The sequence below is a fragment of the Rhinatrema bivittatum genome, chromosome 1 (genome assembly GCF_901001135.1).
Source record: "Rhinatrema bivittatum chromosome 1, aRhiBiv1.1, whole genome shotgun sequence".
Lineage (NCBI taxonomy): Eukaryota > Metazoa > Chordata > Amphibia > Gymnophiona > Rhinatrematidae > Rhinatrema > Rhinatrema bivittatum.
The window spans coordinates 531,064,397-531,088,108 of NC_042615.1; the positions used below are offsets into that span (position 1 = coordinate 531,064,397).

At 42.1% G+C, this 23,712-nt stretch overlaps 1 protein-coding gene across 5 annotated transcripts in view; it reads left to right on the top strand.

The window, feature by feature from the left end:
- CDC37L1 (cell division cycle 37 like 1) overlaps positions 1-23,712 on the top strand; it is a 102,791-nt gene that overhangs the window by 8,643 nt on the left and 70,436 nt on the right. For 2 of the 5 annotated variants that reach the window (XM_029613532.1, XM_029613525.1), the window contains exon 2: positions 15,878-15,972. The exons of the other annotated variants lie outside the window; for them this stretch is intronic. The gene's annotated coding sequence lies outside the window, so the exon portion shown is untranslated. The remainder of the gene's footprint in view (positions 1-15,877; positions 15,973-23,712) is intronic. 5 annotated transcript variants of the gene reach the window in all.

Sequence of the window (23,712 nt, forward strand, 5' to 3'; positions counted from 1 at the left end):
CTGCTTCGGATATATTTAAAAATGTTTTTACTGTGAGTTTTTGCCTCTACAGCCAACTTCTTTTTAAATTCTTTCTTAGCCTGTCTTATCAATGTCTTACATTTAACTTGCCAACGTTTATGCTTTATCCTATTTTCTTCTGTTGGATCCTTCTTCCAGTTTTTGAATGAAGATCTTTTGGCTAAAATAGCTTCTTTCACCTCTCCTTTTGACCATGCTGGTAATCGTTTTGCCTTCTTTCCACCTTTCTTTAATGTGTGGAATACATCTAGACTCTGCTTCTAGAATGGTATTTTTTAACAATGACCACGCCTCTTGGACATTTTTTACTTTTGTAGCTGCTCCTTTCAGTTTTTTTCTAACGATTTTTCTCATTTTATCAAAGTTTCCCTTTTGAAAGTTTAGCACGATAGCCTTTGATTTGCACACTGTTCCTCTTCCAGTCATTAAATCAAATTTGATCATATTATGATCACTATTGCCAAGCAGCCCCACCACCATTACCTCTCTCACCAAGTCCTGTGCTCCACTGAGAATTAGATCTAAAATTGCTCCCTCTCTCGTCGGTTCCTGAACCAATTGCTCCATAAAGCTATCGTTTATTCCATCCAGGAACGTTATCTCTCTAGCGTGTCCCGATGATACATTTACCCAGTCAATACTGGGGTAATTGAAGTCTCCCATTATTACTGCACTACCAATTTGGTTAGCTTTCCTAATTTCTCTTAGCATTTCACTGTCCGTCTCACCATCTTGACCAAGTGGACGGTAGTATACCCCTATCACTATAGTCTTTCCCGACACACAAGGGATTTCTACCCATAAAGATTCAATTTTGTATTTAGTCTCATGCAGGATGTTTATCCTGTTGGACTCGATGCCATCCCGGACATAAAGCACCACACTTCCTCCTGGGTGCTCCTCTTTGTCATTGCGATATAATTTGTACCCCGGTATAGCACTGTCCCATTGGTTATTCTCTTTCCACCATGTCTCTGAGATGCCAATTAAGTCTGTCATCATTCACTGCTATACATTCCAATTTTCCCATCTTACTTCTTAGATTTCTGGCATTAGCATACAGACATTTCAAAGTGTGTTTTTTTGTTTGTATTTTCATTCTGCTTTTCAGTTGACAGGGATAAATTGGAATCTTTTAGCTCAGGTGACTTTTTAAATTACAGGCACTTGGACTACTTTTCTTATTATTGGAATCTCTCTGTTGGGATACCCTAATTCTAAATCATCATTAGTACAATACAAACAGTCTAACTTCAGTTAGTCAGCCAGAGTGACTCACTGCTCTCTTGATTAACAAATGCTGGTCCCTATTCAAACCCAATCACACTACCTCAAGGTTGATAATTGGTTAATAAAGGTAGATCTAACCCGAGTTTCTGCAATAGAGGGTGAATTGAGGCATGTTTCAAAGAATTTGGTAAACATCCTTCAGTCAAAGATAAATTAATCTTAGCAACAAATGGGCCAGTATTATCTTGTATAGCCCTGGGAAGGCCATCAAGCAAAAGTTTAAAGGACAGATGGAGTAGTTCAGTTTACTAATGATTTGGACTACCTCAGTAATTGTAACAAAAGAAAATTGTGTTATAGGATGAAGATGGATTTGCCAGATTTTTTACAGTTTGAAACAATTCACGAGTATTACTGGCGGCAGCCTGAATTCTTGTAGAGAAGAATAAATGCTTGGCTTCATTCACCTTAGCTCTGTAAGAGTCAGCTGTCTGCTGATTCAGTTCAAAAATCTGAACAGAGGGAGTGCGGAGCCAATTACCTTCTGTTCTTTGCAGTTGCTTTTGGCAGTTCTTAAGAAGTTGTGTATCTTGAGGCGTAGACTTGTTGCGATGCATAGGTAAGAAAAAAAAAAATCAGGGACTAGGAGGAGATATTTGTGGATTGTAAACTGGTTAAAAGATAGGAAACAAGGTAGGATTAAATGGTCAGTTTTATTTATTTAAAAGCATTTGTAGCCTGCTGATCTACAAATTAACAGGTAGCAGTATAACATTCACAATATATACTCATAAACAATTAATACAGAAAAGTGAAAACAAGGCAGACATGATTAGAACAACAACAAATTTATAAATGTTCAGCATCTACTCCATACCCATTCTGCCCTGCCAAATTCCTGAGGCAATTTTCTCAGTGGAAAAAAGTAAACAGTTGGAATGCCTCAGGGATTTGTACTTGGATGGTAATTTTTAATATATTTATAAATGATCTGGAAAGAGGTAAGATGAGTGAGGTGATAACATTTGCAAATGACACAATTATTCAGAGTAATTAAATCACATGAGGAATGTGATAAACTGCAGGAGAACTTTGCGAGACTGGAAGATTGAGCATCCAAATGGCAGATGAAATTTAATGTGGACAAGTACAAAGTGATGTTTATAGGGGAAAATAACCTATGCTAGGATTCATATTAGTAGTTACCACCCAGGAAAAAGATTTAGGTGTCAATGTTAGAAATTAAGAAGGGAATGGTGAATAAAATGAAAATGTCATAATGCCTCTATATTTCTTTTCTTTCTTTTTTAAACTGTTTTATTGGGTTTTATAAATATTTACCGTTACATATAAAACGATAAGTGCCATGTGAAACAAAAGGCATAATATACATATGTGATAAGTAAGCAAGTGAAATATCATATAATTATACATTCGTAACATTTGTAACAGCAGTTAAGCGAGCGCAACAAGTAGAACAAGGAGATCCAGTATTTCCCCCTCCCTCCTCCCCCCCCCCCCCCCCCCCCAGTTCCATCCAGATCATGGGTGTTAAGCATACACCAGAAAGTTAATATCTTGTCCTATCGAGACTACTATCTTATCTAAAGGTTTTACATAGTTGCATAGTTAAGGATACAGTAAATTGCACTAAGTGTGATTGTGATTCTCCGTCAACGGGATCTGCACCTGGGTGGGTGTATGAGACGAATGTCGATATTACCTGTAATGTCTGTGCTTTCTGCTCCATCAATGGTTGAGCTGTCTTTCCAGTTGTTTCGGGACATGGTTTCTGAGCATCTATGGAGTAGTCATCAGAGGCCTCTTCAGCAAGGATTGGTACTGTTACGGTTCATGTTATTGTTATTGCGGTGATCCGTATTGTTTTTAGTATGGGTTATTTAGCTGTGGTTGTAGATGACAGGTAGTCCGTTAGAGGAGCCCATACAGATGATACTAAGGCAAGCGTTTTTGCCGAGGTGTTCCGTGCTAAGGCAAACCCAGTAGCACAAAGTTGTACCATCCTTTTAAACCAGAGTTCATAGTTTGGAGTTTGGTTGGTTGTCCAAGTAAGCAGGATAGATTTCCCCCCCCCCCTAATAGGGCTACCTTTTGTAATAGTAGGCCTTCTATATTACTCAGGGTGGGCAGGGTGTCCGGGAGTATTCCAAATAGCCAGAGTGTAGGGTCGAGGGGTAAAGCAACGTGTAGTAATTGAGAGCAAGTATTACGTAATTGTACCCAGAATAACAGTATTTTATTGCAGTCCCAGAAACAGTGATAGTAATTCCCTTCTGTTTTATATTTGGGGCGCCTGTTGGTTGAGCTAATGTGCATGTGGTATGCTCAAATTGGTGGGATATACAGCTGCCACAAGAATTTGTAATTGGTTTCCCTGAGCAGCACATTCTCCGAGATTACATATGTCTCTCCCTTACATCGTCGAAACTCACCCAGTGTGATAGTGCATTTTGGCTATTGTTTCCATTTATTGAACAATGTGTCAAGGAATGGTGGACATATAATGGCGGTTAATGACTTGGTTACCTTGGATATAGAGGATTTCTTGGTTAGACCAGGCTGAGTTATGTCTCTGATTTTCTGAGAGGTCTGAAGTGCTTCTGCTGTAAGTCTGAGACTATGGATGAAGTGGCTCACTTATTGGTAGGCATAATGGTCAGTAGGTGCCATCATAAAAGTGGATTGTAACTCTGGAAAGGTGAGTTGCCTTCCAGTAGATGCCTCAAATAGTTGGTGAACATAGATTAGGCCACTGGTGTGCCATTTTTGGAAGGGTCCTTTGTGAAGTCCAGGGGTGAATATTGGGTTCCCTGTAATCTGTAGCAGTGGGGTCATGCGAGTTGATTGCTGGAATTTTTTGCATAGGGTGATCCAAGCTTTCCTGCAGGTTCGTAGGAGAGTGTGGTTTTTAAGGTGTGCCCGTACCATCTTGGGTGCTAAATGCACTAAGGGGTTTAGGGACAGAACTCCATACCATTCCAGAAGATGTTGATAAGGTACGTACTTTGAAGTTGAGAGTAACCAATCACTAATATATCTAAGGGTACTGGCTAAGTTGTAAGTGAGCAAGTCCGGACATCCCATTCCCCCCCACATTCACTGGAGTGACCAGTACCGCCATTGACAGTCGTGCTCGTTTACCTCGCCAAAGGAAAAGACGTAAGTCTGTCAGGAATCTCTTGTGATCTTGTTTAGTGAGCCACAAGGGGGCCATTTGCAGTATATATAGCCACTTGGGGAGTAATATTTTGACCACTTGTATTCTCCCTGTGAGCGAAAGAGGTAATGATTTCCATTGTTGTAACTTTGTGGTGGATTGCTCAAGTAGCGGTTGGATATTGACTTTATATTGGTAGGTATTCTGATCCCTAAATATTTGAGTTCCTTCGTAACCCATCGTAAAGGGAAGTCTCCGGACCATGTCGTGCAGACCGTGCCCGTAATGTCTATTACCTCAGACTTATCTTTATTTTAAGGCCCGCGAATTGCCCATACTGCCGTGTAGCCTTAGTGCTTCGGGCAACGATTGATGCAGTTCGGTGATGAAGACTAAGACATCATCTGCGAATGCTGCTATTTTGAAAATGTCAGGGCCCCCCCCCCCCCCCCCCCCAGAAGCCTTTGATAGTCGTGTTTTGGTCCATTCCCCCCCCCCAAGTTTCCCTTTCCCTCTAGTCCAAACATGAAAAGGCCTCGGTTCTTGAGGTGTGGAGGTCATTTGACTTGTGTACGAGTGCTGTAACTCTTTGCAGTGGGCTGTGGGCTCTGGTATGTTATTTGCAAGAATATATTACTGAGTTCGTGTAGGGTGGTGAGACAGCCACTAGTACACATGGAGTTGTGACATTGTTCTTACAATAAGTGTTAGAGCAGTAGAAATTGTTTGGGGTAGCCATTGGATTCTCATGAGACAAGTCTCAGCTGGGGCCCACTACTCAGCACGGGCTAATGTTTTCCCTTCCGGGGGGGACGGGGTCCCGTCCCAGTAGTAAATGATGTCCTAGCCCGGAATGGTAGCAAACAAGAATGTAAGATAGGATCAGAACAACACCAGTGACTGCCAGCGCATGCCCTGTTGGAGCATTAGGCTGCTGTTGAGGTTTTCATAAATTCAGTAGCTTTGTCTGATGACTGAAAGATGTGCTGTTTGTCATTGTACCAGACCCGTAGTTTGGCCGAGTACTGGAGGGCAAATTTAATGTGCTGCTGGTAGAGCTGGGAGCATACCGGGGAAAATCCTCTGCGCAGCTCGGACATTCTCATTGAGTAATCCTGGAAAATGCGGATTTTGATTTTTTTCATAGATGTTTTGCTTGCGCCGGTAAGCTTTCCAGATTTCATTTTTGTGGGCAAAACTTAATAATTTCGCAATAACTAATCATGGTCTGTTTGGCTCTGTTTTTTTGGCTCTCAGTCTGTGTGCCCTTTCTATTTTGAAAATTCCTTTAAGCTCTAGTAGTTCCAGTGCGTCAGGGAGCCACTGTTCCAGTAGCACTCCTAAACTTCTTTCTTCTACATCCTCAGGGAAGCCCAGAAAGCATAGATTAGCTCTGTGCTCCCGATTTTCAAGATCATCTACTTTATCTAGAAGTTGATTGATCAGTTTCCCCTGTGTTTCAGCTTTGGATTCTGCCCTGATGGCATCATCTTCCAGGGCAGAGATCCTGCTCTCCGCATGATCGATTCGGGGGGACAGTTCTGCGATGGCCGCCTGGACCTCCCCGATCTGTGCCTTCACCCCCGCTAATTTTTCATCTAGGGCTGCTTTTATAACTTGCTCGATAGCAGGGAGCGTAAGCCCTGCTGTCGGAATTGCCAACATTTTTGCTGACGGTGGCCATTTTAGATTGGAGACCGCGCGTCTTTTTTTTCTTTTTTTGCCAGCTTTAGCTGCCATCGGGGGAGGCGTTTTATTAATAAAACGGATGATTGACATAAGTACTTACTTTCTGTCAGTTTTGGTAAGTTTTGAGCCTCAATTGTGGGTATGATTCCCGCCGATGGAGCACAGGTACTCGGAGCCCAGGGATTTCTGTCCTCCCAGGCTCACCACACCAATTTCTTTTATTTTTATTTCTTTAGATTTGTTCAACGATAAGACTGCACCTTGAGTACTGTGCTTCTAATCCACTTTGTTGCCCAAATGGCATTTTTTAGACAGCCTTCCTTGTTATTTCATTGGCAAACTGGATATGCCTATGATCTTTTTCTGTTGTCATGTTTCTGTGGTTGCCACACCTCAAGAAAGATATAGTTGTACTGGAGAAGTACAAAGAAAGGCAACCAAAATTATAGAAGATACATCGATTCCCTTATGAATAAATTGGAGAATTTATTCATAAGGGAATTTATTCATAAGGGAATTTATTCAGCTTGGAGAAAAGATGGGTGAGGGGGAACATGATAAAGGTCTATAAAATCACAAAAGGACTTGAATGGGTAAATGTGAATTGGATGCTTACTCTTTCAGATAATACGAGAACTAGGGGGCACTCCATGAAAATAGCATGTAGCACATTTAAAACAAATCTGAGAGATTTTTCACTCAATGCACAATTAAGCTCTGGAATTCATTGCTGGAGGATTTGGTTAAGGCAGTTAGCATAGCTGGATTTAAAAAATGGATTGGACAAGTTCCTAGAGGAAAAGTCCATAAACTACTATTAATCAAGTTGATTTAGGGAATAGCCACTACTTTATTACCAGCGTTAGTAGCATGGGATCTGTTTAATATTTGGATACTTGCCAGGTATTTGTGACCTAGATTGGCCACTGTTGGAAGCAGGATGCTGGACTTGATGGACACTCGGTCTGACCCAGTATGGCAAATTATGTGTTTATTTTGATGGCACAGTTAATCAGCGCCATACTGCAGAGAATTGTGCCAGATATCCACTTCTTGTTGCAAACTGCAGCCATCAGTCCCAACAAGAGGTGATATCCTGAAATTGATCTACATCACTATGGCTACATTTCAAAATAGTAGAAAGGTAATTGATGCTACCAGATAGTAATCATACCATGAGGTTTTTTTTTGTTTTTTTTTTCCTGCAAAAAGCTTAGTAGCATCAGAACTAAATATGGGATTATGGAATATAAGATCCAAAGTGTGACCCTATTTTTGAGTTGTCTTAAATCTGCTGTACCCAACCCAAAGCAGTCATTGTATCTTAAAAAAAAAAAAAAAAAGAGAGAGAAAAAAACATCTCTCAAACTAGGGACAAAAGTCAATTGTCCACATACAAGTTAAAATCCCCTATTACAATGGTGGCACGTAACTTAGAATTTAGATAAAAGCTCTATTAGGGGAGAAAAATTATGCAGTAGCAGGCTGGGAGGGCAATATACTAAACAAATATTTGCTAAGACAAAGTTACCAATACTTCATAAAAAGGAGAAATATCAATTGTGATTCTAGAGCATTGCAATTCCTGCTTGAAAATAATCAAAAATCCTACCTTTCTCTTAAGCTCACATGGTTGAGCTAGAATGGAATACCCAGGAGGGCACAGTTGGTTCAAAAGAACATTATCTGTAGAGATTACCAACACTCAATTATACATAAACAGTGAGGATATCTATCCTTCACCAAATCAAATAGAACTGGAATTTTGTTTAATAACAGATTGTGCATTAATTAGTAAAATGGACAATTTAGAAATCAAAGAGAGAACAGGGATTGAACAGATTCAAATGGGAATCAAGTTGTCGTCATTAAGCATCATGTTCAATCCCCTGGATGCACTAAGACCTCCAGACATTCTGTTTCCCATAACTGTGGGAATAGGTAAAAATGGAGGCGCAACAATCTCTGGATACAGCATGATTAAAGAGGCCCTCTGAGTTGAAAAGCACAATAGGTAGAAACATAGAAACATAGAAACATAGAAATGACGGCAGAAGAAGACCAAATGGCCCATCCAGTCTGCCCAGCAAGCTTCCCTCATTTCTTCTCCCATACTTATCTGTTTCTCTTAGCTCTTGGTTCTAATTCCCTTCCACCCCCGCCATTAATGTAGAGAGCGGTGGAGGAGCTGCATCCAAGTGAAATATCTAGCTTGATTAGTTAGAGGTAGTAGGAGTAGTAACCGCCGCAATAAGCAAGCTACACCCATGCTTATTTGTTTTTACCCAGATTATGTTATACAGCCCTTATTGGTTGTTTATCTTCTCCCCTGCTGTTGAAGCAGAGAGCTATGCTGGATATGCATCGAAAGTGAAGTATCAGGCACATTTGGTTTGGGGTAGTAACCGCCGTGACAAGCCAGCTACTCCCCGCTTTGTGAGTGTGAATCCTTTTTTCTTCTCCCCTGCCGTTGAAGTTATGCTGGATATGCGTGAAGTATCAGTTTTTCTTTTCCCCTGCCGTTGAAGCAGAGAGCTATGCTGGAAATTCGTGATGTATCAGTCTTTCTCCGATGCCGTTGAAGTAGAGAGCCATGCTGGATATGCGTCGAGAGTGAAGTATCAGGTACATTTGGTTTGGGGTAGTAACCGCCGTAACAAGCCAGCTACTCCCCGCTTTGTGAGTGCGAACCCTTTTTTCTTCTCCCCTGCCGTTTAAGCAGAGAGCTCTGCTGGATGTGTGAAGTAACAGTTTTTCTTTTCCCCTGCTGTTGAAGCAGAGAACTATGCTGGATATGCATTGAAAGTGAAGTATAAGAATGGAGTGATCAAGCTAGTTGAAAGGCATCAGGAATAGAGGAAGGTGGAGGTAGTAATCTGGATATTTGGTTTGGGGTAGTAACCGCCGTAACAAGCCAGCTACTCCCGTCATTGTGAGTGCAAATCCTTTTTTCCACATTTCCTCATGCTGTTGAATCTTAGAGTGATGTTGGAGTCACAGTAACCATGTGTATGTTTATTGACTAAGGGTATTGTCTCCAGGCAGTAGCCATCATTCTGGCGAGTCACCCACTCTTCATTGGCGGCCTCTTGACTTTATGGATCCGCAGTGTTTATCCCACGCCCCTTTGAAGTCCTTCACAGTTCTGGTCTTCACCACTTCCTCCGGAAGGGCATTCCAGGCATCCACCACCCTCTCCGTGAAGAAATACTTCCTGACATTGGTTCTGAATCTTCCTCCCTGGAGCTTCAAATCGTGACCCCTGGTTCTGCTGATTTTTTTCTTATGGTAAAGGTTTGTCGTTGCCTTTGGATCATTAAAACCTTTCAAGTATCTGAAAGTCTGTATCATATCACCTCTGCTCCTCCTTTCCTCCAGGGTGTACATATTTAGATTCTTCAATCTCTCCTTGTACGTCATGCGATGAAGATCCTCCACCTTCCTGGTCGCCCTTCTCTGTACCGCTTCCATCTTGTCTTTGTCTTTTTGTAGATACGGTCTCCAGAACTGAACACAGTACTCCAGGTGAGGCCTCACCAAGGACCTGTACAAGGGAATAATCACTTCCCTTTTCTTACTCGATATTCCTCTCTCTATGCAGCCCAGCATTCTTCTGGCTTTTGCTATCGCCTTGTCGCATTGTTTCGCAGACTTCATATCATTAGACACTATCACCCCAAGGTCCCTCTCCTGCTCCGTGCACGTCAGCCTTTCCCCCCCATCGAATACAGTTCATTCGGATTTCCGCTCCCCATATGCATGACTTTGCACTTCTTGGCATTGAATCTCAGCTGCCATATCTTCGACCACTCTTCCAGTTTCCTTAGATCCCGTCTCATTCTCTCCACTCCTTCCGGCGTGTCCACTCTGTTGCAGATCTTAGTGTCATCCGCAAAAAGACAAACCTTACCTTCTATCCCGTCCGCAATGTCGCTCACAAAGATATTGAACAGGACCGGTCCCAACACCGATCCTTGCGGTACACCGCTTAAAACCGCTCTCTCTTCAGAGAAGGTTCCGTTTACCATCACACATTGTCTTCTGTCCGTCAACCAATTTGCAATCCAGGTCACCACCTTGTCACTCACTCCCAAGCTTCTCGTTTTATTCACCAGTCTCCTGTGCGGAACCGTAACAAAAGCTTTGCTGAAATCCAAGTATATGACATCGAGCGCTCTTCCTTGGTCCAATTCCTTGGTTACCCAGTCAAAAAGTCAATCAGATTTGTCTGACAGGATCTTCCCCTGGTGAATCCATGTTGCCTCTGGTCCATCAATTCTCCGGACTGTAGATAGTTCACTATTCTCTCTTTCAGCAGAGACTCCATTACTTTTCCCACCACCGAAGTGAGGCTAACCGGCCTGTAGTTGCCAGCCTCCTCCCTGTTCCCACTCTTGTGAAGCGGGACCACCACCGCTCTTCTCCAGTCTCTCGGCACCACTCCCGTTTCTAGGGATCTATTGAACAGGTCACACAGCGGACCCGCCAGAACATCTCTGAGCTCCCTCAATATCCTTGGATGAATCCCATCAGGCCCCATGGCTTTGTCCACTTTCAGGTTCTTTAGCTCTTCCCACACATTTTCTACTGTAAAAGGATTTTCATCTATTCCACTTCCCTCCAGTTTCTTGTTGTGTAGAGATGGTCCTTCTCCAGGGTCTTCTTTAGTGAACACAGAGCTGAAGTATTCGTTTAATATTTCTGCCATTTCTTCGTCTGTCTCCACACATTGATCATTACCACCTTTCAATTTCACTATACCACTTTGGACCTTTCTCTTTTCGCTGATGTATCTGAAAAATGTTTTGTCACCATTTTTTATCTCCTTGGCAATCCTCTCTTCTGCTTGATTTTTTGCCAACTTGATTGTTTTCTTCGTCTCCCTCAGTTGATACAAATATTCTTCTTTGTGCTCCTCCCTTTGGGATCCTTTATATTTCTTGAATGCTGTTCTTTTAGCTTTAATTTTGTCAGCCACCTCCTTTGAGAACCAGATAGGTTTCAATTTTCTTTTGCTTTTCTTTATGTTTCTAACATATAGAGCAGTTGCCTTGGTGATTGCTCCTTTTAGATTGGTCCACTGCTGATCCACATCTCTCTCGTTCTCCCATCCTTTAAGTTCTTCCTCCAGGTACTTTCCCATTTCCTCAAAGTCTGTGTTTTTGAACTGTAAAACTCGGGTCTTTGTGGTTCTTTTCCCTATTCTATTAGTGATATTAAACCATACCGTTCGATGATCACTGCTGCTGAGGTGGGCGCCCACCTGGACATCTGAGACATTATCTGCATTATTGAGCAATAAGTCGAGTATAGCACCTTCTCCTCGTGGGTTCCAACACCATTTGTTTGAACAAAGATACTTGCATGGCATCCATTATTGCTCTACTATTTTAGTTTCTGCAGAGGGGATTTTCCAGTCTACATCTGGCATATTAAAGTCACCCACGATCACCACTTCTCCCTTCTTACCTATCTTATGGATGTCTTCAATCAGATCTCTGTCCAGCTCTTCCTTTTGGTTTGGAGGCCTGTAAACCACTCCAATATAAATGGACACTCCGTCATCTTTTTTAGGTCGACCCATAGAGCTTCTTCTTTACCCCAACTTCCTTGTAGCTCAGATGCTTGGATGTTGTTTCTGACATAAAGAGCCACACCTCCCCCTTTTCTATCCTCTCTGTCCTTCCTTAACAAGTTATAGCCTGGTATTGTTGTATCCCATTCATGAGATTCTGTGAACCATGTTTCTGTGATAGCAACAATGTCCAATTCTGCCTCAGCCATTAGGGCCTGCAGATCTGGGATTTTATTTCCCAAACTATGAGCATTTGTGGTCATAGCCTTCCAGGTACTCTCTTTAAGGTTATTGCTTTTCCTGGACTCCTTATGAGATATTAGTTGAGATTTGTTATTCACTTTACTCTTTCTGTTTGTAGTTGTGCCACTGTTGACAGAGTTATCCATCTCAATTAGATTTTTCTTTTGGTTATGGATCTTGAAATACTGCATGCATTGTGTTTTTTCTCTCTTTTCTGGTAATACTGCAATGTTTTTTTCAAGAACTTCCTCAGTTTTTAATATAGAGAGGGCTTGTTCTTTTTGCATTTGGTACATTGTGTGTCTCCTTATCACAGGTCTAATTCTACCAGAGCCCACTGTAATCCTGGATTGTAAAGAATTTCTTAATGACCTGTTTGAGTGGGAGGGTGTACCTGTTGGCTGCTCATCTGTCAAGAATGGATGACTTTGGGTCCTACCTGAGCGTAATGGATCTCCTTTTCTTGACTCCTGGTTTTTCCGTGATATTGGGGAATTATTATCTGTGTAATGCAATGTGGGTGTAATACTTTTAATTGAAGCTAATTGAGCTTTTATCTCAGTCAGCTCCATTTTCAAGGAAGAGAGTTGTGCACAAATTGGGCAAGCTCTAAGTTTCCAGATGCTTTCCCTCAGAATAAAGGCTCTACAGCAGTTACATTGGATAGTCCTCATCTTGGTAGTTTGTGATTTGTATTTCCTTGACTGTTACCAATGTACTAATTTATCTCGCTGCCAATGGGAAGTTAGGCAGTCTTTATTAGAAAACAAGCCCCAGGGGTGGGTGGGTAGAGGGGTAGGGAGGGAGGGAGTCAAACAGTTTAGCCTGGGACAAGCTGGGTAAAGTAGGGCACTTCTGGACTGTTGCCTTTGCTTTTGGTCAATTGTTTTAAAAAACAGTCTTTATGCCCCAATTTATAGTTTGAACCGATTTTTTGTGCCAACTAACTCCAAGGGAGAGTTTAAAAGGTGTTTTAAAAGCTGGAGAGCTGTCTACTTGGAGGTTTCTTTTTTTGGTTTTTTTTTTGTTTTCCTTCTAGCTTTATTCAAACAGCAAATCAACTTACTATAAAGAAATGAAACACAGACTATAAAGAAAATTAAAAACAGACAGGAATAATCACAGAACCTTTCTACAGTAATAGTAATTACTTTCTACAGTAATAGTAATAACTATAAAGAAATGAAACAGACTAAGAAAACTAAAACCCACAGGAATAATCACAGAACCTTGCAATAATCAAAAACCTTGCAATAATCAAAAATATACTTAGCCACAATGCAGAGTTCACAATGTAATATACACGTCCACCAGGAGAAAAACCCTCCAACTTGTGCTCAGGAACACAATGGCTCCCCTCCTCTACGAATACCTTGCTCAAGGTCTGGGACACACCCAATTCAGTTAGATTACGTCACTTCTGGACTGTTGCCTTTGCTTTTGGTCAATTGTTTTAAAAAACAGTCTTTATGCCCCAATTTATAGTTTGAACCGATTTTTTGTGCCAACTAACTCCAAGGGAGAGTTTAAAAGGTGTTTTAAAAGCTGGAGAGCTGTCTACTTGGAGGTTTCTTTTTTTGGTTTTTTTTTTGTTTTCCTTCTAGCTTTATTCAAACAGCAAATCAACTTACTATAAAGAAATGAAACACAGACTATAAAGAAAATTAAAAACAGACAGGAATAATCACAGAACCTTTCTACAGTAATAGTAATTACTTTCTACAGTAATAGTAATAACTATAAAGAAATGAAACAGACTAAGAAAACTAAAACCCACAGGAATAATCACAGAACCTTGCAATAATCAAAAACCTTGCAATAATCAAAAATATACTTAGCCACAATGCAGAGTTCACAATGTAATATACACGTCCACCAGGAGAAAAAACCCTCCAACTTGTGCTCAGGAACACAATGGCTCCCCTCCTCTACGAATACCTTGCTCAAGGTCTGGGACACACCCAATTCAGTTAGATTACGTCACTTCTGGACTGTTGCCTTTGCTTTTGGTCAATTGTTTTAAAAAACAGTCTTTATGCCCCAATTTATAGTTTGAACCGATTTTTTGTGCCAACTAACTCCAAGGGAGAGTTTAAAAGGTGTTTTAAAAGCTGGAGAGCTGTCTACTTGGAGGTTTCTTTTTTTTGGTTTTTTTTTTGTTTTCCTTCTAGCTTTATTCAAACAGCAAATCAACTTACTATAAAGAAATGAAACACAGACTATAAAGAAAATTAAAAACAGACAGGAATAATCACAGAACCTTTCTACAGTAATAGTAATTACTTTCTACAGTAATAGTAATAACTATAAAGAAATGAAACAGACTAAGAAAACTAAAACCCACAGGAATAATCACAGAACCTTGCAATAATCAAAAACCTTGCAATAATCAAAAATATACTTAGCCACAATGCAGAGTTCACAATGTAATATACACGTCCACCAGGAGAAAAACCCTCCAACTTGTGCTCAGGAACACAATGGCTCCCCTCCTCTACGAATACCTTGCTCAAGGTCTGGGACACACCCAATTCAGTTAGATTACGTCACTTCTGGACTGTTGCCTTTGCTTTTGGTCAATTGTTTTAAAAAACAGTCTTTATGCCCCAATTTATAGTTTGAACCGATTTTTTGTGCCAACTAACTCCAAGGGAGAGTTTAAAAGGTGTTTTAAAAGCTGGAGAGCTGTCTACTTGGAGGTTTCTTTTTTTGGTTTTTTTTTTGTTTTTCCTTCTAGCTTTATTCAAACAGCAAATCAACTTACTATAAAGAAATGAAACACAGACTATAAAGAAAATTAAAAACAGACAGGAATAATCACAGAACCTTTCTACAGTAATAGTAATTACTTTCTACAGTAATAGTAATAACTATAAAGAAATGAAACAGACTAAGAAAACTAAAACCCACAGGAATAATCACAGAACCTTGCAATAATCAAAAACCTTGCAATAATCAAAAATATACTTAGCCACAATGCAGAGTTCACAATGTAATATACACGTCCACCAGGAGAAAAACCCTCCAACTTGTGCTCAGGAACACAAAGGCACAAAATCTCACAAAAATGTCCAAAACGCACGTGAAGGGGGGGCTCTTTCATGTGTGTGATAGTGCGCAGACACCTTCAGTGACCCTATACCGTTGCCCCAGCTGATGTCAGCAGGGGCCGGAGGGATGATGATTCATTTCTGTGAGGCAGGGTTTCCTTGTACACATGAAGGAGCAATGATGGCATAAATTAGCATGCAAGATGTTGTAGCAGCAAGCCAGCTGACAGCTCAACACAGGTCCACTTCCTCATCAACCCATTAGTCATTCCCACTGACATCAGCAGGGGCTGGAGAGATGGTGATTCAGATCTGAGATGGGGGTCTCTTCGCACGCAAGAGGGAGTGATGATGGCATAAGTTAGCACGCAAGGTGGCAGGCTCCTTCCAGCTGATAGCTCCACACAGTCACGATTCTGAAAATTGCCCTTTCTCTGTCCAATGATGTGCTTTTACAGGAAAGTTCTGGGAGGAGTGGTGATGGCGTCATGATTGAGTCTAATTATCAAAAACTAGGACTTAAAGGGGAAGGGTGTGCAAGCTGAAGGTGTGTCTAATAAACTTGCACTGGCCTTGGCTGGAAGATGAGTGAGGAAAGAAAAACTGGTGGTGGGAGAAAGAGACAGGTGAGAGAGACACCCAGTCAGCCAGGGCTATTAGCAACCAGGCAAGTTAAGCCACTCCTTCCGGCGAGAGAGATGCCCAGGCAAGTCAGCTAGCCCAGCCAAGAAGTTCAGCCACCCCTTACAGAGAGAGAGGTCCAGCCAGACCAGATTGCACAACTAGGGTTGCTAGTTGGCTCCAGACTTTCAATAAAGGTTGATCCGGTTCTGGTTTTACACCATTGTTTGCAGGGACTTATAGTTCTGACTTCCTATTGCCCTCTCTTAGAAAATCAAGTCTACAAGTCCTTGCATGCAATGGGATAAAACCAGGACTGGATCAGCCTGAATCTGGAGACTGTTGGCAACCCTAAGCTCAAGCAGGTAAGTTCATCCAGAAAGAGAGAATAAAAGTCAATCAGGTAACCAGTTGAAAAGACACAATCTGTGGTATATGGGCTTTGTATGAGTGCGATGTATCTTGAGAGGGGGAGGGGGGGGTTCTATGTGTTTGGTATGATTTTGTCTATGTCTAGGTGTGATATGTGTCTCTTTAGTTTGATGTGGTGTCTCTTGGGGTAATGTCTCCAAATAGGTTTGTTTTGTGCACATCATGACAAGAGAGAACCTCTCTCATAAGCCCCAGGGTATGTTGGATACATTCTCAATCTCTCAAATTGACTATTAGTGCTCGCCTTAATACTTGCCTTGTGCCAAAAAGAGCTAGCTTCTGGAGCTCATAAGGTGTAATTATATTTCTCCTAGGTCAAGCAGGATGGTAGTCCTCACACATGGGTGACATCATCAGATGGAGCCCGGCACGGAAAATGTCTGTCAAAGTTTCTAGAACTTTGACTGGCACACTGAGCAATGCCCAGCATGCCACTATCTGCACGGCCACACGGGGCCCCCTTTCAGTCTCTTTCTTTCCACGGTGCAGTTGACTCGCGATGGTGGAGCTCTGCTCTTCTCAGAGTTCTGCATTTTCTTCTTGAGATTTTTTCGCCGCCTTCGCATGGGGTCCCCCTTCTTCGGTTCCCCCAGTCGGTGAGGTGATGCAGTAAGTTTTTACCTTCCTTGCGATTGGGTCCAGGGATTTTTTTGGCATTGGTGTCCACCCTGCTCGTTGGCTGGAGGCATGGTCTCCAGTTTCCAGCTATGCCCCAGTGCTCGCGGACCATGTCTTTGACTGATCTGCATGAAGTCTGCATCCTTTGCCTGGGGGTATTGCATGATGTTTGGAGTTGCCATGTTTGCGGCCAGATGACTCCTAAGGGTCGTTGGGCGCGTCTGGATAAATGGAGAAACTTTTTGGGCCCAAGAAGGCTGGGCCCTCCACGCCTGCATCTGGCACATCGACACAGACCAGTTGAGGGGAACCCATGGACACCGAGCCCTCTGTGTCCACCCTGCTCAGGCTCCCCTTCTGGAGAGGGTTGCCAGAGATGGACCTCTGTCAATGTCCTCACTTTTCAGAACATCGGATTTTTCACCTTCCTCTGTGCCGGGGAAAGACCGGGCCGAGCACCGGAAATCAAGAAAGCACAGTCACCAGTTGCCATCTGAGCGTGGCTCCAGTTTCGGGACAGCACCAGCATTGGCCGTGTTGCCTCCAAAGCGGCCCCGTGGAGACTAAGTTGAATCCGGAGTCCGAGGCGCTTCCCACAGATCCCCATGTCTGTGCCAGGCACCGAATTTCCCCCCCCCCCCTATTGATTCGAGGGCAATCTGGTGGTGCCTTCTCTTCCTTCTCCTGCCATGCCCACGATAGCCTTTGAGAAGGAGCTGGATCATAGGGTTCAGTTGGTGTTCTGAGCCCTCAGGGGCATCAAGCCACAGACCCCATTAGTGCCTCCTCCGATGTCGGAGCCCACACCCTTGATCCTAGCACACCACTGCTGGATCACCTTGATGTTTTATTCTGCATCCTCTCTACGCAGCCGGTGCCCTGGGGTTCCTTGGTCCCCTGGCGGCCATCGTTGCCTCCCCCAATGGGAACTATACTGATCACCAGTTCTTTTGAGGAAGAAGGCTCAGTGCTTCCAGGGGCCTCTGGCGCCTAGACTGCTGCTTCCGGCACCGGGTTCTTCGATGCTGTCAGTGCCTCCGGCGCTTTCGGGGCCCAGACTAGCACGGGTCCCCCGCTGACCTCGCCGGGAAATCTCAGTGAGGAGGAAGCCCCTTAAGACCTGTGGGGCGATGTTACTTCTGAGTCCTTCTCTGATGTTTCTGAGGATTTCCTCTCGGAATCATCACCCCTAGAAGAATGGCATCTGTCTCCCCCAGAGGACTTGACCTTCACCGGGTTCGTCCGAACAATGATGGAGTCTTTCCCGTTTCAGCTCCTCATGGAAGAGGTTGCTAGGCACCACATACTGGAGGTCCTCCAGTTTCTGGATGCTCCGAAAGAGGTAGTATCATTTCCTGTGCATGAAATATTCAAGGAGTTGCTTCTGCATATCTGGGAACACCCTATTTCCATCTCTCCAGTAAATAGGACGTGTGATGCCGTCTTCCTCATTCAGAAGACCCTAATGTAGCTTCGGCCAGTCTGTCCTCCGTAACCTTTTTCGGGTCTAAACCCAACTCTTCTGCCTAGGGCCCTGTTTTTCGGGTTCAGGCTGTCTTACTCTGTTACCAACAGCATGTAGGTTGTTGTGCCTTTTGGCACCTGTCTGGTGTCTGTTGGTCCGCTCCGTCTGGAAGCAGCCTGCAGCTAGGTGTGAGGACTACCATCCTGCTTGTCCTGGGAGAAAGCAGAGTTGCTTACCTCTAACAGGTATTCTCCTAGGACAGCAGGATGTTAGTCCTCACGAAACCCGCCTGCCACACCACAGAGTTGGGTTTCATTTTAAGTTTGTTTTAACAAGATTGAAGGGGGAACCCCCATGTGGCCGCATGGATAGTGGCATGCTCAGTGTGCCAGTCAAAGTTCTAGAAACAGACAGAAGTTTTCTGTGCCGGGCTCCCTCTGATGATGTCACCCATGTGTGAGGACCAACATCCTGCTTTCCTAGGAGAACACCTGTAACAGGTAAGCAACTCTGTGTTATAGGCAGTATATTGAGATGTGCCTGGAACTTCTGTTAATCAGGCTGGTGGGGCCCAATAGAATTGGAACAATTTCTATAGCTTTCTGCTACATTTCTTGGTCTCCGCTTGGTCTCTCTCTTCACTGATTTCTCCTGTTTTTGTTCTTGTAATAAAACTGATAAATTCCCAGGATAAATAAAATAAAAGCTGAAAAGGAAAGTCCCTCCATACATTGTACAGAATAGTCATTTGGTACTGACACTTCTGTTAGCAATGCTGTTCTTGTGGTTTGTCTCCTTTACCACAATGTCCAGTGTTCTTGTATCTTGTTACTTGGGGGAGGAGTGTCTCCAAATGTGTTTTTTGTGTACACCTTTATTTGGAGTTTCTTCTATAACGATAGCAGTTTGCACATCGTATCGGTTTACATACAACTAAGAACTGTTGGGCATGGCCCTTACATAGAACAATAGCAAAACAAATGAAACATAGATACAGGGGATAAGTATGTATAAAATAACAGGGACTATATAATGGAGTATCAAAAATAACTACAAGAGAACTAACTAAATATTAATGTGAGGAGATATAATGCAGGGTATCATGCACAAAATAGCAAAACAATGTACAAGAGGCTATAATACATGGTAAAGGGATGCATTGAAAGCAATTATATAATATACAGTGATGGATGTACCATAATACATGGTAAAGGGATGCATTAAACAGATGCATTTATAAAGTAAACAGCTGGAATTGGGGAACTGAGTACCTAAATAGGTTAAAAAGGGGGGGTTCCGGGGAACACTAAGGGAGAGAAAGGACACATCAGGGCAAAGGAAAGCTACATAGGCATTTGGGAACCTATGGGGAGATGGAGAAAAGAGAGAGGCAGGGGTGCCTTGGAAGAAGTGGGGAGTACTTAGGAGAGATACCAAAGTCAGATGAGGGGGGGGGGAGACAAATTATATAAAAGAATCCTTTTAGTTAGGCATACTTTGTGAAGGGGGAAGCAAATCGGGGTAGGCCTGAAGACCTTGGCAAGAATGAACCTTGCTTATACGCCACAGTATACAGAGTATGATCTCTTCTCTAACATTTACTTCTGATTATCGCCTCAGTGCTTGCCTTGCATCAAAAGAGCTTTCTTCTGGAGTTCATAAGATATATAATATGTATAGCCAACATATCAAGATATGCCTGAAAGTTCCTTTTAATCAGATCTGTGGGACTATTTCTGTACATTTCTACTACATGTTTTTGGTCTCTGATTGTATCTTTTGGTACTTCTCTCTTTCCATACATTATACAGAATAGTCACTTTGTACTGACACTTCGATTAAAGATGCTGTTTGTGATGAGATGATTTAATTATTTATTTATTTATTTGAAGCTTTTATGTACCGAGGTTTAGCACATGCCTTCACCCCGGTTTACATTGAAACGAAACAATGATACATAGAACAAGTAGTGAAACAAAAGTATATATAACAGGTCATGGAGCAGGTTGTAACAGGAAATAACTAAAATAGTTTAAGCCAAATAACGAAAATGAATATAGAAACGAAAAACGAGGAAGGTATATACAATAGAGGGGGGGAGGCAGTGGGAGGAGGAAGGGGTAAATATCTGCGGAAAAGAGAAGAGGGGAGAAGTAGGTGGAGGCTTAAGGCATCATAATTGTAATTTGCTTAAGTCATCATTGAAAGTCTGGCTGAAGATCCAGGTTTTCAGTTCTTTTTTGAATGCTTTATTATCGATGATATTGGTTAGGTAGTATGGTAGGGCATTCCAGAGTTTTGGCCCAGCTATGGAGAGAGCTCTATTTCTGGTGTTCGTAAGCTTTGCCATGGGATATGTGGGTATTTCGAGAAGTCGTTTGTCAGAAGTTCTGGTGTTCCGTTGAGGTTTGTGGGGGTGGAACATTTTACTGACTGCAGAGTTATCTGTATTGTGTACTGCGTTATGGATGATCGTCAGGGTTTTGTATTCTATTCTCTGAATGATTGGTAGCCAGTGTAGACTTTTTAATACTGGGGTGATGTGATCCGATTTTTTATTTCCGGTCAGTACTCTAGCAGCGGCATTTTGCAGTAACTGTAGTGGTTTTATGGTGGATTTGAGGAGACCTAGTAACATTGAGTTGCAATAGTCTAGGCTGCTGAAGATCAGGGATTGTAGTATTGTTCGGAATTCTTGATGGTGGAGGAGCGGTTTTAGGTGTTTTAGTACATGAAGTTTATAGAAACCTTCCTTGGTTTTGGTTGCTATGTTTGTTTTTAGGTTAAGATCTTTGTCTATCCATACGCCGAGGTCCTTTGTTAAGCTTTTTAGAGGTATGGAGATGTTGTTGATTAGAAGAGAGTTGAGGGAGATGGTTTGGTCTGATACGTTTCTTCCAATGAGGATACATTCAGTTTTATTCATGTTTAGGCATAATTTTAACTTGTTGAGCATATTACTAATTGTGGTTAGGTGTTTGGCAGCAGTGCGGAGAGCGTCTTCTATTGAGTTGGTGATAGGGATGATGAACTGAATGTCATTGGCGTACAGAAAGAAAGTTATTCCAAGACTGGAGATGAGGTGGCAGAGAGGGATTAGGTAGATGTTAAAGAGGGTGGCCGAAAGGGCAGAACCTTGTGGTACACCGGTGTCTAGAGGGAGGGGTTTTGATGAGATGTTATTCATAGTGACCTTGAAGGATCTGTTATTTAGGAAGGAGGTGAACCATTTGAGGGTGGTGTCGGAGAGGCCGATGTTTGTGAGGCTAGATAGAAGGATTTTGTGATCAACAGTATCGAATGCCGTGGAGAGGTCTAGGAGTATTAGGAGGTGGTTAATCTTGATGTCAGCACTTCTTAGAATTTCATTGGATAGGTTGGCGAGAAGTGTTTCCGTGCTGTGATTTTTTCTAAATCCGTGTTGATTCGCGTGTAGTATGTTGTTTGATTCAAGGTGTTCGTTTAGTTGGGATAAAGCAGCTTTTTCTGTCAATTTGGCTAGTAGGGGTAGATTGGAGATGGGGCGGTAGTTATTCGGGTCTGACGGATCTAGGTTCTTCTTTTTTTAGAATGGGAGTGATGGTTGCTGATTTTAGTTCAGTTGGGAGTTCGCCTTCTTCTAATTTGTTCATGATGGCGGCTAAGATGGGGGCGATGATATGTGCCATTTCTTTGAGGTTCCGTGTTGGGATAGTGTCAAATTCATGACGTGCAGGATTTATTTTATTTAGCATTTTTTCGGCTTCAGTGTTGGAGACAGGGTTGAAATGTGACCACTGGGGTATATTCTTAGATTCTAACCAGTCATCAGTGGTAGTAGATTTGAAGAGAGAGAGCTTATTAGTCTGTTGATTTTGTCATTGAAGAACGTGGCAAGTTCTTGAGTTAAGTTGGTATCATTGTGTGAGTGGGTGGTAGTGTTTTTGTCCTCTGTGAGGTTTTTTATGATGTTGAATAAGGCATTTGAATTATTAGGAGAGTTTTTAATCTTTTGGCTGTAGTAGTTTCTTTTCGTGTTTGAAATCGTGCTTTTATAGATGGCAAGGTGAGTGTGGTATCTTTGTTGGTTAGTTGAGGACATCGATTTTCTCCATTCTTTTTCCAGTTTTCTGAGGTTTGTTTTCATTGATTTTAGGTTTGAGTCAAACCACGGGTTATTTTTGTCGTTTTTTAGTTTTCGCTGTCTAGTTTTCACTGGGTTTATATTGTTGGCTGTTAGTTTGGTTAGATGGTGCCAAGATTGAGTTGCTCTCTTGATGCTGGAGAGGTCGAGATTAGAGAGTTGTTTTCCTAGTTCTTTTTGTAGATGATGGTGCAAGGAAGAGGAATTCAGTTTTGTAAGGAACTGGGGAACCTTTTGGGAAGGGGGGAGTCTTTTCTGAAGGGATGAGCTTCACCTTAACCAGAGTGGAACCAGGCTGCTGGCACTAACCTTTAAAAAGGAGTGATTTAGTTTAAAAGCTGTTCTAAGGGGAAAGCTGACAGTCGCTGAGTAGCGCATGATTCTGAGGGAGTTATCTGTGAAAGATATTAATGAAGGATTAGAATTAGGGCATCCCAACACAGAGGTTCCAATAATAAGAAAACTAGTCCAAGTGCCTTTAATTAGACTCACTTGAAGAGTATGCAACAGGTGTGGACATTGTTTAAAAAATACCATCTTAGAAGAGCAGTCCAGGTGTATTCCACGCATTAAGAAAGGTGGAAGGAAGATCAAACGATTGCTAGCATGGCTAAAAAGATCTTCATTCAAAAATTGGAAGAAGGTTCCATCAAAAGAAAAAAGGATAAAGGATAAGCATTGGCAAGTTTAATGTAAGATATTGATAAGGCAGGTTAAGAGAAAATTTGGGAAAAAGTTGGCTGTAGACGCAAAAACTAATATATAATGTTAGGGTCTATCTTAGGTGTTACCACCCAGGAAAAAGATCTAGGCATCATAGTGGATAATACATTGAAATTGTTAGCTTAGTGTGCTGTGACGGTCAAAAAAGCAAGCAATGTTAGGAATTATTAGGAAGGGAATGGCAAATAAAATGGTGGGTGTAATGCCTCTATATTTGCTCCATGGTGAGAGCGCGTCTTAAATACTGTGTGCAATTCTGGTTGCTGTATCTCAAAAATATATAATTGCTCTGAAGAAAGTGCAGAGAAGGGTGACAAAAATAAGCGGCATGGAACGATTCCCCTATGAGGAAAGGCTAAGGAAGTTAGGGCTGTTCAGCTTGAAGAAGAGATGGCTGAGAAGGGATATGATAGAGGTCTACAAAATCATGAAAGGACTTGAAAAGGCTAATGTAAATCGGTTATTTACTCTCTCAGATAACAGAATGTCTAGGGGGCATTCCATGAAGTTAGTAAGTAGCTCATTTAAAACAAACAACATTTTTTTTTCCATTCAGCGCACAGTTAAGCTCTGGAATTCATTGCCAGAGGATGTGGTTACAGCAGTTAGTGTAACTGGGTTTAAAAAAGGTTTGGATAAGTTCCTAGAGAAAAAAAATCCATAAACTCTTGTCAATTAATAAGAAATAGCTTGAGCTTGCTGTAATCACTCTTCAAAAAACCCCTCACTGCACCTTACCTGTCC